The sequence below is a fragment of the Lathyrus oleraceus genome, chromosome 7 (assembly GCF_024323335.1).
Source record: "Lathyrus oleraceus cultivar Zhongwan6 chromosome 7, CAAS_Psat_ZW6_1.0, whole genome shotgun sequence".
Taxonomy (NCBI): Eukaryota; Viridiplantae; Streptophyta; class Magnoliopsida; order Fabales; family Fabaceae; genus Lathyrus; species Lathyrus oleraceus.
The window spans coordinates 56,741,507-56,759,140 of record NC_066585.1 but is presented as its reverse complement, the minus strand read 5'-3'; the positions used below and the strand labels follow the sequence as shown (position 1 = coordinate 56,759,140).

The 17,634-nt window shown below is 38.2% G+C and overlaps 1 non-coding gene across 1 annotated transcript; it reads left to right on the top strand.

The window, feature by feature from the left end:
• The first annotated feature begins 3,683 nt into the window (after nt 1-3,683).
• On the top strand, nt 3,684-3,790 carry LOC127109356 (small nucleolar RNA R71). The gene has a single exon (XR_007796665.1). It is a non-coding gene; the product is annotated as a small nucleolar RNA R71 (small nucleolar RNA).
• The last annotated feature ends 13,844 nt before the right edge of the window (nt 3,791-17,634 follow it).

Below are 17,634 nucleotides of genomic sequence, written 5' to 3'. Positions count from 1 at the left end.
TTTACTTATTTGCATTGTTGCCTTATTCCAAAGGAATCATTTGAATCATCTACATATGATCTCAAGAGGTAAACATCTAAGAAGTTTTACATCATTTAACACTTCCACCTTTTGTTTCTTTAAACCTCCATCTTTGCATGCTAATCCAAAACCTGAAAAATATTGTGCAAACATTTTCATCTCTTTTCAAATTAGAAACCTAGGCCTTAAGCCTTTGACTTTTTTCAAACTTCACTTTCATGATACTTCTTTTGAATTGAATTCTAATCATACTTTGACCACATTTGTGAATAAATCCTAATTGATTAATTTCACTCATTCAATTGTTTTGTGGCTTTGTCCATTCTTGATAAGTTTTGATACATTAGCCATAGGTTTGATTTATCCTAGTTGGTTGATGTGAATCTCACCTTCTGTCCTTAGTGATTGAATTGTAAGACTTCCTTTCTTATTATAGGGTTAACCCCTCACTAGCAAGTTGAAGCTTTTCTCACATGGTGGACTTGTTGTTTGTATAAGGTTGAGTTTTCTCCCGTGGATAACGAAAGACCTTAGGGCTTTTGTTTTAAAAGGAACCCACCCGTATTTTGGAAATCTTTTAGCCGAACTACGGCGTTTTGATCCTTACCTTCCATGGAAAGGTACGTAGGCAACGGGTTTATCCGTTCAAACACAAAAATAATAACTTGTACATTCTTTTCTCATCCCTTCAATCCATGTTTGCACAATAAATATTTCATAAACAAATAAAATTTCGTACAACAAGTGTGAAAAGGGCTCCCTAGGAGTACCTAGGACGTTTTGGGTGCCTAACACCTTCCCATTGCGTAATTAACCCCTTACCCAGATCTCTGACCTTTCATTAGTTTTCTATGTGTAAAACTTCTTAGGCTTTTGTTCGCTTTTTAGCCATTCCTTTGGATAAATAAAAGTGCGGTGGCGACTCGATTCTTTGTATACTTTGCTTTTGATTTAGTCAATAAATCATAAAGTGACGAATACACCGCTACAACTATGCCTTCTTTAACCATAAAGTGGCACTTCTCCTAGTTTAACACAAGGTTAACTTCTACGTATCTCTGTAGGATTTTCTCTAAATTAATTAGGCAATTCTCAAAGTTGAACCCACACACCGAGAAATCGTCCATGAATACTTCCATAATTCCGTATTGATAATATGCGAAGATTGACATCATACAACGTTGGAAAGTAGTTAGTGCATTATAGAGTCCAAACGACATTCGTCTATAAGCAAACATTCCATAAGGACATGTAAAGGTTGTTTTCTCTTGATCCTCGGGGTGTATGGGTATTTGGAAAAATCCAGAATATCCATCCAGATAACAAAAGTAAGAGTGTCTGGCAAGACGCTCAAGCATTTGATTTATGAATGGAAGGGGGAATTGTTTTTCCTAGTTTCCTTATTGAGCTTCCTATAATCTATGCACATACGCTATCCGCCTTCTATACGTTTAGCTACATGCCCGCCCTTCTCGTTCTGCACGACTGTGATGCCTCCATTTTTGGTACCACATGTACAGGACTTACCCATTTACTATCGGAGATCTGATAGATTATACCAGCTTCTAGCAGTTTAAGGACTTCCTTCTTTACCACCTCGCTCATTACAAGGTTGATTCTTCTCTGATGTTCTCTGGAAGGTTTTGAATCCTCCTCTAGCGAGATCCTGTGCATACACATGGATGGGCTTATACCTTTTAAATCAGAGATGTTGTACCCTAAGGAAGAGGGGTATCTTCTTAAAACATTTAACAGTCGGTTTGTTTCGTCTTGGTTTAAGGTGGCACTAACTATTACTGGGCGGTTCATTTCTTTATCCAAAAACTCGTATCTTAGGTTTTTGGGCAATTCCTTAAGTTCTTGAGCTGGTTTTTGAGAATTTGGTGAAGGGTCTGGAGTAAGATCCAAACATCCGTTAGTGTGAGGTTATGTTTCCTCTAGCTCATGATCCTTTTCATTCGGGTTTGAAAATGGTTCGATCACAGGTTTTTCTTGATCAAATTCCCTTATGCACTCATCTATGATATTGATCGCGTAACATGCGTCTCCTAGGATTGGTGCCATCAGGAATTTTGAAAGAATAAACTATATCTTTTCATCCCCTACTTCGAAAGTTAATTTTCCTCTTTTAACATCTATTATAGCTCCAGTTGTCGATAAGAATGGTCCACCTAAAAGGATTGGGATATCGTCATCTTCCTTGATATCCATGACCATAAAGTTTGTTGGGATATAAAGTTGACTGATCCTAACTGTGATGTCCTCTAAAATTCCTAAAGGGTACTTAACAGACCTATCGGCTAATTGGAGGGACATCTTAGTTGGTTGTAATTCTCCTAAGTTTAACCTTTTACATACACCCAAGGGCATTAAACTCACACCAGCCCCTAAGTCTAGGAAAGCTTTGTCGATCACATGACTCCCTAGAATGCAAGGTATAGAAAAACTACCAGGGTCTTTCTCCTTTTTATTAAGTTTATCCTCGAAAATAAAGTTGCATTCCAAGGGTTTTGGATCGTCAAGCCTACGCTTGTTGGTTAAGATGTCTTTGAGAAATTTGGCGTAAGATGGAATTTGGGTGATGCCTTCGGTGAAAGGAATCTCTACATGAAGCTTCTCTATTACTTTTATAAATTTTTGATATTGGTTGTTGATTTTGGTTTGTTTAAGTCTTTACGAATATTGGATTGGTGGTTTGTACGGGGGTGGTGGTTTGTAAGTTTTATCCTTGGCTTCTCCTTCTTGGTCGGCTTGTTTTTCGAGTTCTACCGGTTCCTCTTCTTGGTTGGTAGGTATATTTTCTTTAGAAGCTTTTGACTCGCTCATTGCTGGGTTATGAGGCCCTTCGTAACGAGATATCGTTAGCTTGCCCTCGAGGGTTGAGTTGAGGTTGTCCAGGGAATTGTCCTCCAGGTGTAGTTTGTGGGGCTTGGTTTTGTGCTACCTGTGAGATCTGGGTTTAAAGCATCTTGTTGTGAGTGATTATCTGATCAACCTTGGTCCCCAATTGTGTTATCAGTTCGTTTACGTGAATGTTCTGGTTTAGGAATTCTTTATTTTGCTGATTCTGCCCCGATATAAAGCTCTCCATGATCTTCTTAAGGTTAGGCTTCTAGGGCACAACTTGCATAGGTTGATTTGGTTTTTGGGCTTGATAACCTTGTGGTCTCTGAGGTGCATAATTTTGGATAGGGTTCTGGTTTTTATAGGAAAAATTCGGGTGATTCTTCCATCCAGGGTTGTAAGTGTTTGAAAATGGGTTACCTCGGGCGTAATTCACTTGGTCAGTGTTCAGGTCGTTCAAAAGGTTACACTCCGCCGATTCGTGTCCTTTAGATCCACAAAGTTCGCACTTTGGGTGGACTACCGCTGCGGTGTTAGTGTTTGTAGACATATGTTCAACCTTAAGGGCTAAAGCGTCCATTTTTGCTTGCATCATGTCCATAGAGCTTATCTCATGTATTCCACCTTGGGTCTCTTTTTTCTCTATTGATGCTCGTTCAGTTCCCCATTGCTAGTGGTTGTGGGCCATATCCTCAATTAGGTCACAAGCTTCAGGGTAAGGTTTGTTCATCAGCGCGCCACCTACGGCAGCGTCGATGCTCATCTTTGTGTTATAATGGAGTCCATTGTAGAAGGTATGAACGATCAACCATTGTTCTAGGCCATGGTGTGGACAGACTCTTAATAGCTCTTTATATCTTTCTCAAGCTTCAAAGAGTGATTCTCCTTGGTTTTGAGTAAATCTAGCTATTTGGTTCCGAAGAACGGAAGTTTCACTGAGGGGAAAATATCTAGCAAGGAATACTCTTCTAAGGTCTTCCCGGGTAGTTATTGAATTAGCTGGAAGTGAATCTAACCATGAACATGCTCTATGAAGGAGAAGGGCGATCCAAAACGCAACGGAATTAAAAATTTCTCCTTTAATGATCCTTATGAATGGGCATGATCAGTGATAGAATCGTTACCTCTTGTGGCGATCACGAACGTTGAACGATGATAACGCCTCTACTCAGTCCACACGAACGGATTCCTTCAATCTCAGTGCTAGCTGCTACAAATGAAGGCTTTGAGTGAGAGAGAGAGAGAAACAAAATTGCAAGTGTGACAATGCTTCTACACAAGGGTTCTATTTATAGAACCATTTGTGTAGGCTACAAGCTAAAAAGCCCACTCAAGTGTATATGGCCCATATCTTATAATATGCCAAAATCACTTAAGCGTGTGGTACCTTACCATATTTCGTATTCTACTTAAGTACATTGTACCTTACGATGTTCTATAATTCACTTAAGGGCACCGTACATTACGGTATTCCTTAATTACATTATCTCTCATCAATCCATCCTTTGTGTGTGACCCTATAGGTTTTCGCGGCATTGGCAATTATATTAGATCACGTATTTAACATAATAAACAGTGAGCGGTATCTAGCAACACATCACTACTACCTGTAAGACCCCAATTTTGTCCCTAAGATCCCTCATGGCATCATATCATACCATATCATTGCCTCAAGGATCTTTGTGCACCTTTACTTCCCTCCTGGTGGGTGGGTTATCTTGTGAGTGTGGTTCTTGATCACCAAGCATGTATTTCATTTGTGTGTCGTTGCTTTTCATCTGTCTATTAACCAAAAGTACAAAAATATTCTCATCTAACCATGTTACTTGCAGCTGAAGCAAGCTAGGTCAAATCAGTCAAATCATTCATTGAACAGTGGATGGTGGCCATTCTTGAAGAATTTGGGCACCATGATCATTCATCAAGAGTTCATATGAGTTGTGACATCATTTTGAACCAAGATCTCAAGTGGTAGGGGCTTGGAATTCATCAGAACATGGTTCAGTCAACCAAAACCCTAGCAAAGTCAACTGAAGTCAACTGCGGTCAACTGTGCATTTAATCAGGGATTTGATGGTGGGAATTGGTTTGAGAGGTCTCATTCATGTCCATATAAGCCTCATATAACATGTCAAACATCCACAGTGAAGAATTTGAGGTCAGACAAGAAGTTTCCAAAAATAGTAAGTTGACCTGTAATTGGAATTTGCCAAAAATGGAAAGTTCTTCTCCTCAAAATTACTTCATCATAAAAGCTTCAAATGAATTTTTGTCTAACATGAAAGTTGAAGATATTGTTCTCCCATTTCCAAAAAGTCCAAGAACACTCATTTCTCATGTGTGGTTGGCAAGTTATGATCAAATCATTCTCATGATTTTTTGAACTTCAAAGTGAGATAACTTTCAAACCATTTGGCCAAATTGAGTGAGGTTTTTTGCTACAAGTCATATTTGATGTGCTCTATCCAAATCCTTCATCACATTTCACCAAAAATCAACCAATCAAAATGGCCTTTTTCAAGTGCATTGAATTAAAAAAGAGAGGGGTGAAAAATGGACTTTCAAATTAAGCTTTGCCAATACATTCTACCAATTGCCAATGTTCAGAAATTACATTTGGAGATTGCTTAAGCCCATTTCGCACTGTAGCATGCCATGCACATGCAATTTGAGTGGATTTCACCAATTAACCAAAACACTTCATTTGAGCTAATGTGATTACCATTCCACTAACCAAGCTTATGCATTATTAAACAGAGTATATATGACTCATTTCTGATTGAAAAACCCTAGCCACTTTTGACAAACGAGATCTGAATCATTTTCTCTCAAAAACACTCAATTCTTCATCTGAATTTTTTTCTGAAAATCTGCAAAGAACTTGTGCTACTGTCCATTGTGCCATCATCTACCAACATCTTTGGAGCCTTAGCAAGCATCATTTCATCACTGTAAAGCCAAGGAACCGCACTGTTGCATTGAAGCTCTCACATGGCAGCTGTTGATTTGGACCTCACCAAGCATTGTTGAGCCACGATTCCTCACTTATTCATCATTTGGAACATCATTGTGCATCTGTTTCAGCTCAACACGGCCAAATAACCACTGTTTCATCACTGCACCTTCAAAGAGGTACCATTAGTTGCTAATAGTTCTTTGAGAACTTGCATTGCTTTGCTTGATAGCATTAGCATTGAGGTAGAATCCTTTTTCTTCATGTAGTCTGGAAGACCTGGCCTGTTACTTGGCCAGGCAACTGTCTGAAGTCCTCCTTAAGAGGCGATGTTTGTGCTTGTTTACTTTTGTCCCAAGTAGGAAAAGTCCTTTGAATAAGGCAATTGGTAGACAAAAGAGATATGTAGCCTATCTCCTACTATTCTGTGAGTCACTCACCTTGCTCACACCACATGTGTTGATGCATAATGAGTAAAAACCCAAGATCTATCGAGTCAATTATCTGTGGAGAGAGTTCCATCTTTCTGAACTCCCACACCTTCTATCATTTGAAGCTCTCCCTGACCAGGGATAAGAGCATGAGGCACACCCCTCATATCCTTTCATCTGCTTCACCTTGGCTCTCAATGTCAAGGTTAAGAGCACCATTAACCCTATTCCAGTTGGCTTCAATGCCTACCCTTTTGTATGAGCCTAATTGTTTGGTTATAGAGTGTGCTGAATGACTTTGGTTGATTGATTACTTAGTTCATATGCACATGTTTGCTTGTATGATTTGTGCATTTATCATCATTAATTGCTCATTAGTGCATGATCATTTCATTTGTCTTTGTGACATATCTTTGTTGTTTGCCCATTGAGGACAATTGTAAGACCATTTATTGGCCATTGTTCCTATGATATGGAAGTGAGTATAAGACCATTTCATTGGCCACTCATCTTCTCTTTGCTTGATGCATTTGTTTGTTGTATGTGAGGATGCAATTGTAAGTCCGTGTAATTTGGCATTTGTTTTCCCATGATCATATGTTGGAGGTTAGAGTAAGCCCAGATAGATTGGCATCTGACATCCAAGTGTTTGCTTTGTTTTTGTTGGAGATTGGTATAAGTCCAGATAGATTGGCATCCGGTATCCACTTTTTATTTCTTTGATGAGGAGATTGGTATAAGTCCATAGAGTGGCCTCTGATATCCAGTTTTGTTTTAGGAGATTGGTATAAGTCCAGTGATTGGCATCCGGTATCCGCTTTTGTTGACTTTCTTCCTTTGCTTTGCTTGTTTGTTATTGCTCATTGCCTATTCCAAAGGACACACTTGAATCATCTTCTATATGATTTCAAGAGGTGAACCTTCTAGGAAGTTTTACACTCCATCTTCATCCATTCATCCATTTTATCCTAAACCTTTTCACACATTGCTTTCAAAACTTGAGATAAATATTGTGCAAACATCTTCATGCTTTCTAATTAGAAACCTGGACCCTAAGTCCTTGACTTTTCAAACTCCATTTCATAATACTTCTTTTGAATCAATCTTAATCATACTTTGACCCTCCTTTTATGAATAATCATAATCAATTAACTTCACCCATTCAATTGTTTTGTGGCTTTGTCCATTCTTGTTAAGTTTTCATACATTAGCCATAGGTTTGATTTATCCTAGTTGGTTGATGTTAATCTCACCTATTTGTCCTTAGTTGATTGAATTGTAAGTCTTCCTTGCTTATTATAGGGTTAACCCCTCACTAGCAAGTTGAAGCTTTTCTCACATGGTGGACTCGTTGTTTGTATAAGGTTGAGTTTTCTCCCGTGGATAACGTAAGACCTTAGGGCTTGTGTTTAAAATTGAATCCACTAACTTTTGGAAATCTTTTAGCCGAACTACGGCGTTTTGATCCTTACCTTTGATGGAAGGTACGTAGGCAACGGGTTCATCCGTTCGAACACAAAAACAATAAAAATTGTATATTCTTTTCTCATCATCCCAATCATGTTTGCACAATAAATATTTCATAACAAATAACAATTTAGTACAACAAGTGTGAAAAGGGCTCCCTAGGAGTACCTAGGACGTAGTGGGTGCCTAACACCTTCCCATTGCGTAATTTACCCCTTACCCAGACTCTCTGATCTTTTCATTAGTTTTCTATGTGTAAAACTTCTTAGGCTTTTGTTCGCTTTTTAGCCAGTCCTTTGGATAAATAAAAGTGCGGTGGCGACTCGATTCATTGTATGCTTTGCTTATGGTTTAATCAATAAATCATATAGCGACGAATACACCGCTACACTACCCAAGACACGAAAATGTCATGTGATCTGAAAAATCCTTCTGTGATAATAATTATATGTATAATTACCCTTTTTCCCTTATGTCTATATTGAACACAAGGCATAGACCGTGTCATCCTTATCCAGTTCAATAGTGGGCCCATAGACATTTATCCTGTTACGCAGGATGGGCAAATTCCATCTAGATCACTCATGTCCCTTAGCATGCTTCGTGGAGTACCCATCAATTGTCTTTATGGTCATCCAATTACGGACAACGTTTGATCAGCAATAAGGCACTCGACTCTACATCTAGGGTCCATAGCGGTTTCAGGTCAAAGGGTGGTATACACCATTATCACCATGAGAGTAACTTATGACACTTTGCATAACATTCTATATAGTATTCTCATAGCGGGTCAATCCAGTATAAATATTACTCTTAATATTCATACCTATGTTTGAGACTTGATAACTCATTATCCATGATCCATGAGATGTGATCATCAGTCTATAAACATAATAGTCTTCATGCTTTAATGTTATCCCACTTCACAAAAAATCTCGACTACGGATACTTTAAGAATAATGTCCTTATGTTTAATGTGATCTCATGATTAAGTCACACTTGATACATTAAACGGACTATCTATTCCAGGGACTTTATTAAACAAACATAATAAATAAAAAGCCTTTTATTATTAATAAATAATTCGATACAAGTACCAAAAGTATTGGCCTCTAGGGCTTACACCAACAATCTCCCACTAGCACTAGAGCCAATCGGGCATACCCCTAATGCCCATAGATCTAGTATGGCCATCATGCTTCTATTGCGCAAGAGGCTTTGTCAGTGGGTCAGCAATATTGTCAAGTGTAGGTACTCTGCATATTTTCACATCTCCTATATCTATTATCTTTAGAATGAGGTGATAACGCCTAAGTATGTGTTTGGATCGTTGGTGAGATCTAGGCTCCTTAGCTTGTGCGATAGCACCATTGTTATCACAATAGAGACCAATGGGATCCACAATGCTAGGAACTATGTCAAGTTCACTAATGAACTTTTTGATCCAAACAGCTTCCTTTGCTGCACTTGAGGCAGCAATATACTCGGCCTTGGTTGTAGAATCAGCAACTGTATCTTGCTTTGAACTTTTCCAGCTCACAGCGCCACCGTTTAAGCAAAACACATAACCAGATTGCGATCTAAAGTCATCCTTATCTGTCTGGAAGCTAGCATCGGTATATCCAATTACAGCCAACTCTTCCTGACCTCCATATATCAAGAATGAGTCCTTAGTCCTTCTCAAATACTTAAGGATATTCTTGACAGCTACCCAATGGGCATCACCAGGATCAGATTGGTACCTACTCGTTGCACTTAAAGCATACGAGACATCTGGTCGAGTACATAACATGGCATACATGATAGATCCTATTGCAGATGCATATGGAATCTTATTCATGCGATCCCTTTCTTCCTTAGTTGAAGGAAATTGTGTTTTTGATAGACACAGGTCATGTTGCATAGGTATGAATCCTTTCTTGGAATCATGCATATTAAAGCATCTCAGCATTTTGTCTATGTACGTACTTTGACTTAGGCCAAGCAGTTTTTGTGATCTATCTCTATAGATTCTGATTCCTAATATATAGGCTGCTTCACCTAGGTCCTTCATAGAAAAGCATTTCCCCAACCAAGACTTTACTTGTTGTAGGGTAGGGACATCGTTTCCAATGAGTAATATGACATCTACATATAATACCAGGAAAACGATCATGCTCCCACTAACCTTCTTGTAGACACAAGGCTCATCTTCGTTCTTGATGAATCCATATTGTTTTACCGTTTCATCAAAACGAAGATTCCAGCTTCTGGAAGCTTGCTTCAATCCATAGATTGATCTTTGTAACTTACATATCTTTTGGGCTTCTTCTGGTATGTCACATGTACACATCCTCTTGTAGACACAAGGATCATGTACACATCCTCAAGAAGATTCCCATTAAGGAAAGCAGTTTTGACATCCATCTTCCATATTTCATAATCATGATATGCAGCGATAGCAAGTAAAATCCGAACAGATTTAAGCATTGCAACTGGTGAAAAGGTTTCATCATAGTCAACCCCATGAATTTGTTTATATCCTTTTGCAACCAGTCTTGCCTTATAGGTATGTACCTTACCATCCATGTCAGTCTTCTTTTTGAAGACCCACTTGCATCCTATAGGGTTGACTCCTACATGAGGCTCTACCAAGGTCCAGACTTGGTTTGCGTACATGGAATCCATTTTAGATTTCATGGCTTCTAGCCACTTCTCAGACTCGGGACCAGTTATAGCCTCTTGGTAGGTTACAGGCTCATCTTGATCCATGAGTAATACATCACCTTGATCAGTTATGAGATATCCATATCTCTCAGGTATGCGACGTATCCTGCTTGACCTATGCTGGTCTTGTTCTACTTGAGCAGGTTGCTCTTCCACAACTACTTGTGTTTCCTGCTCTAATTCCTCCATAGGTGTTTCGATGCTTTGTGATTCTTGAATTTCTTCAAGCTCTACTTTCCTCCCACTTATTCCTTTGGAAATAAAATCCTTTTCTAGGAAAACTCCAGTTCGAGCGACAAACACTTTGCCCTCAGAAGGATTGTAGAAGTAATATCCTCTTGTTTCTTTAGGATACCCCATAAATAAGAATTTGTCAGATTTAGGTTCAAGCTTTGTTGAAATTTGTCGTTTCACATAAACTTCGCAACCCCAAATCTTCATGTAAGACATATGTGGTTTCTTACCACTCCATATCTCATATGGTGTCTTCTCAACCTTTTTGGATGGAACACGGTTAAGTGTGTAAGCTGTTGTCAATAGTGCATGTCCCCAAAAGGAGTTTGGAAGATCGGCGTGACTCATCATGGATAGGATCCCACACTCTTTCAGATGGTCATCAAACTCTAGGCTTAAATACTCACCACCTCGATCTGACCGAAGAGTTTTAATATTCTTACCTAGTTGGTTTTGTACTTCATTCTTGAATTCCTTGAACTTTTCAAAGGACTCTGATTTGTGTTTCATTAAATACACATAACCATATCTACTGAAATCATCAGTAAATGTGATGAAGTACTGAAAACCTCCTCTGGATGGTATGTTCAGTGGTCCACATACATCAGTATGCATGAGGGCCAAAAGATCATTAGCTCTTTCACCTTTTCCTGTGAATGGAGACTTTGTCATCTTTCCAATTAAACAAGATCTGCATGTCTCATATGATTCATAATCAAAAGAGTCCAACAATCCATCTTTATGGAGTTTGGAAATGCGTTTCTCATTTATGTGGCCTAATCGACAATGCCAAAGGTAAGTTGGATTTAACTCATTAGGTTTCATCCTTTTAGTATTAATGTTATAAATAGGCATTTCAAGATCAAGGACATATAGTCCATTGTTCATTTGTGCAGTAGCATAGAATATATCATTCAAATAAATTAAGCAACAATTGTTCTTTATTATAAATGAAAAACCAAACTTGTCCAAACAAGAAACGGAAATAATATTCCTGCTAATTGCAGGTACATAATAACAGCTCTCTAACTGAATTATTAAACCACTAGGTAAAGTCAATACATAAGTTCCTACGGCTAAAGCAGCAACCTTTGCTCCGTTGCCAACTCGTAGGTCGACTTCACCTTTTGCCAAATCTCTACTCCTTTTTAGTCCCTGCACATTGGTACAAATGTGAGAACCGCATCCATTATCTAATACCCATGATGCAGAAGTAGATAAATTAATTTCAATAACAAAAATACCTGAGGTTGAAGTCTCTACTCCATTCTTCTTATCTTCCAGGTACTTTGGGCAGTTTCTCTTCTAGTGTCCGGTCTTACCGCAATGGAAGCAGGTGCCTTCTTTTGCTATGCCTCCACTAGGCTTCAAAGTAGCAATAGTGGGTTTGGGTTTGGCAACTTCCTTGCCTTTCCCTTTATCACCCTGCTTGGTGGGCCTTTTGTTCTGTCTCTTTCCATTTCCGATTATCAGAATGGACTTCCCTTTTGACTTCAGATTCTTCTCAGCAGTTCTTAACATGGCTAGCAGTTCAGGAAGAGATTTATCCATATCATTCATATTGAAATTTAGGACAAATTGACTGAACCTATCTGGCAACGATTGCAAGGTCAAATCAATCGCAAGTTCCTTTCCGAGGGGAAAACCCAACCTCTCAAGGTTTTCCACATACTCAATCATCTTGAGCACATGGGGACCTACAGGGCCTCCCTCAGCTAACTTGCCTTGAAAAAGGGCTTTTGAAACTTCAAACCTTTCATGCCTTGCTTTCTCTTGATAGAGCATCTTCAGGTGTTCGATCATATCGAACGCTGCCATGTTCTCATGTTGCTTTTGCAACTCTGAGTTCATGGTAGCTAGCATGACACAAGTAGTTTCATTGGCATCATCGACATGCTTCTTATAAGCATCTCTTTCTGCCTTAGATGCAGAACTAGGAGGTTCCTCTTCAGGAACAGGTTTCTCCAAGACATACAGCTTTTTATCATGTTTGAGGACAATCCTCAGATTTCGGTGCCAATACAGAAAATTTGTCCCAGACAATTTTTCCTTGTTAAGGATTGATCGCAAAATGTTGTTAGAGGTGTTTGTTATCATGGTAATCTACATGAAAATAATGAAAATATAAGTATCAATAACATATTTAATTAGGCCTTTAATTAAATATGCTCCCACTATTTTACTCAAAACAAATGACCCTCACCATTTGATTCGGAAAATCCCGTTGGAAGATTTTCTAGTGGGTCGAGATCCATATTTCACTTTGTTTTAAGTCCGCGTAGGCGGATTACACAAAACTAGGTTATTTAGGTAGGAATGATGCGTGCTTTTCGCAAGTATACGAACGCGTCAGAGTAATATAAAAGATTATCGAATCCACAGAGACCAAGTGTCAATCTATCGTTATCTGTCATTATGGTGTTTATCAAAGGCAATCGAAATAAGTGTTTTTTGTAGTGTGCAATGAAAAGTAAAGTATTTAAATAGATTTAATTAATAAAGACAGGGTCGAATGTAATTCACAAAATCAATTGATAATCCAAGTACTTGCTAATTGAACTACTTATGGGCAATGTTTCCTACTTTGAAAAGAACTAATTTAACAGGAACTGTCACTTTCGCGTATTCAGAACCGAGTTGTACTCCCTAATCAAACCCTCTTATTGTCACTTATAAAAAGGCGTGCATTGCTTTAGAGTAGTAAACCTATTTTTAAGAAATATAGTATCTTGACTAAGTTGAAAAGTATTATAACCTGGATTTCTTAACCAAAAGAGGTTCTTACGAACCAGACTCTAAACTTATAAACGCGTCCGAAAATAGTTTTAAAATCTCTTTTCTTCTTAATGTTAAAATCTCCTAATGAACTAAACAAAGCGCTTTCGCTGTTTTTGAAATAGTTAAAAACAATTAAGTTTAAAAAGACGTCGGACGGCTTTCGATCTTACCCAACATAATTGAAGTGCGGGAAAACTTAATTTGAGAGTTAAAATAGCCCGTAAGTGTTTCTACGAACAATTGTACGGATTATCGGTTCAATTATGATCCTTACATTCTAACCATATAAATTTAGCTAAACATGGTAAAGTAAAAGTGCATTAAAATAAATAAAAGTAGTGCGAGTGCAGAAAGTAAATAAAAGTAGTGCGAGTGCGGAAAGTAAATAATTTAAAGAGAGTGCGAGGAAATAAATAAAGTAAAAGCGAGTGCGGGAAATAAATGAAGTAAAAGCGAGTGCGGGAAATAAATAATTTAAAGCGAGTGCGAGGAAATAAATAAAGTAAAAGCGAGTGCGGGAAATAAATAAAGTAAAAGCGAGTGCGGGAAATAAATAAAGTAAAGGCGAGTGCGGGAAATAAATAAAGTAAAAGCGAGTGCAGAAAATAAATAAAGTAAAGACAAGGAATAAAAACCTGCTCCAATCGGAGGGCTGAGTAAATTGCAATGCGGAAAAGAAAATGGCGGCAGGATTAACTTCCTTCCAAAGTGCTCCAAACTCGATTACAGACTCTATCACAGACTTGATGACACAATTGTGGTAACACTCCAATGCGAAGCGGTTACCACTATAAAATACTGAATATATGCCTAAGTGAAACAAAGTTGCTTCTGAATTTGCCTCTGCTCTAAGCTTGGATGATTGTAAAAGTGAATTCGTGTTTCTATTTATAAGCAAGTAAAAAGATGGAAATGACTTGGATGCCCTTCAACTTGAAAATAGGAGGAAACCATTTTTCCTCTTGTGGCGCCCGCCACAAGGCCAAAGTGAGGCGCCTTAGTGGAAGTAGTGGGAAAACGTGGGAGTTGATGGAAGTTGAATTTGACACGTCATGGCTTGGTCTGTGGCGCCCGCCACTGGGTAGGCCATAAGCACAAAATGCTGAATTTTAGGGTTTTTAGCCCTTTTTCACTCCTTTTCTCGATCGGGGCTCCGATTAAACTAAAAACCTGAAAACAAAGGAAAACACAGTAATAACACAACAAAATGACAATAAAACAACTAGAATGCATGTGAAATCGGAGTCGAAAATACATAAATTTTAGTGTGATCAAGGAACTCCTTCCAATTGTATCTAATACAACTCTCGAATATTTTAGTTGGGTGAATAACTCCTTATTTCAATCCATCACATGGATCATTTCCAACTCTTGCTTCTAAACATATATAATCTTATTATAATTTGTTTAGTTAAGTTTGACCCATTGTTTTAACAATTGGATATTACAATTATCCCAGCGCACCTTACTAATATAGAACATGCACCTCGCGTAGGTGAAACCTACATTATCCGATACTAGTCTTGATGAGTGGTAAAACTTGGAAAGCATAAACTTAATATTTAATTGGAGGGAATTTGCAATTATTTTGATCTCACCGGCTTATTTATCATATAAATCGTCTCTCACATGCATCAACATACATTCACATGCACCAACATACATACATAATGAAACAGTTATGGCCCCTAGCGCAATTGTTCTCCCAAGCCAATGAGAGAACCTAAGCTAACCTAGTAACGATCTAAGCTTCTCCAAGCAAGATCTTCAAGGTTGTCCTCCTTTGATATTGACTTCTTCTCTTTCTTCATAACATTACATTACATAAAAGAAACTCGTTTTACATACGAGGGAGTGAGATGATAAAAGAAGTTACATTATGAGATTAAAAGAGAGGCACGACACGCATGTCATATTTTAAAAACCCAAAACAAAATAAAGGAAAACTAAGGCCATAACCGATCACCACAAGACAATAATAATAAACGCATTATTATTATTAATTTTAATTCTTTTAATTAATTAAAACCGAATTAAATTTCGGCGACCGATCACACTACACAGAGTTAGCCGGGGATCCGCTGCCCGGTCAGCGGGAACGGGTGTTCCGCTGCCCGGTCAGTGGACGGTGGTTCCTGGACGAAACTTTTAATGAACAATTCATTTAAAATCAACGTCGTTTTTCGCATCAACACTTGATACTTTAAAGCACAACTCTTGTGTCGTCATTAACCCTAATCGCCTAACTTTTTGACAACATAACCCTTGTGTCGTCATTAACCCTAATGCATAACACAACCCTTGTGCCGTCATTAACCCTAATGCATAACTCTTTGACAACACAACCCTTGTGCCGTCATTAACCCTAATGCACCAATTTTAGACCGTCAAACACATCTCGATTGTTGATTCAATATGATTGATCAACACGTCATTGCTTCACCATACTAATGTCGGATCAAGAAGCAAACGACCATTGATCGCTCAAAGGAAAATAACCATTAAATATTTGAATGAATGAAACAGAAATAGTATATCATATATATCGTATTTTGCATCATGATTACTTATATCATATATATAACTTGATCGATCTCAATTTAATTACTCGTTTATTCTTTTATTCATTCTGTCTTTTAATCGTATTAATATAGAAAATAAACAGCTATCAGATGCATGGTTTCGTAAGTGGCTCTGATACCACTGAAGGAGAAGGGTGATCCAAAACGCAATAGAATTTAAAATCTATCCTTTAATGATCCTTACGAATGGGCATGATCAGTGATAGAATCATTACCTCTTGTGGCGATCACGAACATTAAACGATAACAACGCCTCTACTCAGTCCACACGAACAGATTCCTTCAATCTCAGTGCTAGCTGCTACGAATGAAGGCTTTGAGTGAGAGAGAGAGAGAAACGAAATTGCAAGTGTGACAATGCTTCTACATAAGGGTTCTATTTATAGAACCACTTGTGTGGGCTGCAAGCTAAAAAGCCCACTCAAGTGTATATGGCCCATATCTTATAATATGCCAAAATCACTTAAGTGCGTGGTACCTTACCATATTTCGCATTCTACTTAAGTACACCGTACCTTACGATGTTCTATAATTCACTTAAGGGCACCGTACATTACGGTATTCCTTAATTACTCTATCTCTCATCAATCTGTTCTTTGTGTGTGACCCTATAGGTTTTCGCGGCATTGGCAATTATATTAGATCACGTATTTAACATAATAAACAGTGAGCGGTATCTAGCAACACATCACTGCTACCCAAGACACAAAAATGTCATGTGATCTGACAAATCCTTCTGTGATAACAATTATGTGTATAATTACCCTTTTGCCCTTATGTCTATAATGAACACAAGCCATAGACCGTGTCATCCTTTTCCAGTTCTATATTGGGCCCATAGACATTTATTCTGTTACGCAGGATGGGAAAATTCCATCTAGGTCACTCATGTCCCTTAGCATGCTTCGTGGAGTACCCATCAACTGTCTTTATGGTCATCCAATTACGGACAACGTTTGATCAGCAATAAGGCACTCGACTCTACATCTAGGGTCCATAGTGGTTTCAGGTCGAAGGGTAGTATACACCATTATCACCATGAGAATAACTTATGACACTTTGCATAACATTCTATATAGTATTCTCATAGCGGGTCAATCTAGTATAAATATTACTCTTTAATGTTATCCCACTTCACAATAAAGCTCGACTACGGATACTTTAAGAATAGTGTCCTTATGTTTAATGTGATCTCATGATTAAGTCACACTTGATACATTAAACGGACTATCTATTCCAGGGACTTTATTAAACAAACATAATAAAGAAAAAGCCTTTTATTATTAATAAATAATTCGATACGAGTACCAAAAGTATTGGCCTCTAGGGCTTACACCAACACTCAATCCCTGAGGGAGAAAGGAAATAATCTCAAACGGATCGCATTAGGTGAAGCGCCGTTGGATTTAAAATTGTCGGCCAGTTGGATAAAAACTTTTAAATGTTGGTTTGAGTTCTCGGTAGTGAGACCCGCGAATTGGTTTTGTTGCACTAATTGCAACAAAGACGGTTTTAGTTCGAAATTGTTGGCAGGAATAAAGGGGTTTACTATACTAGAACTAGGTTCCTCGTCAGAGGGTTGGGCAAATTCCTTAAGAGGTCTCCGGTCGCGATTCTC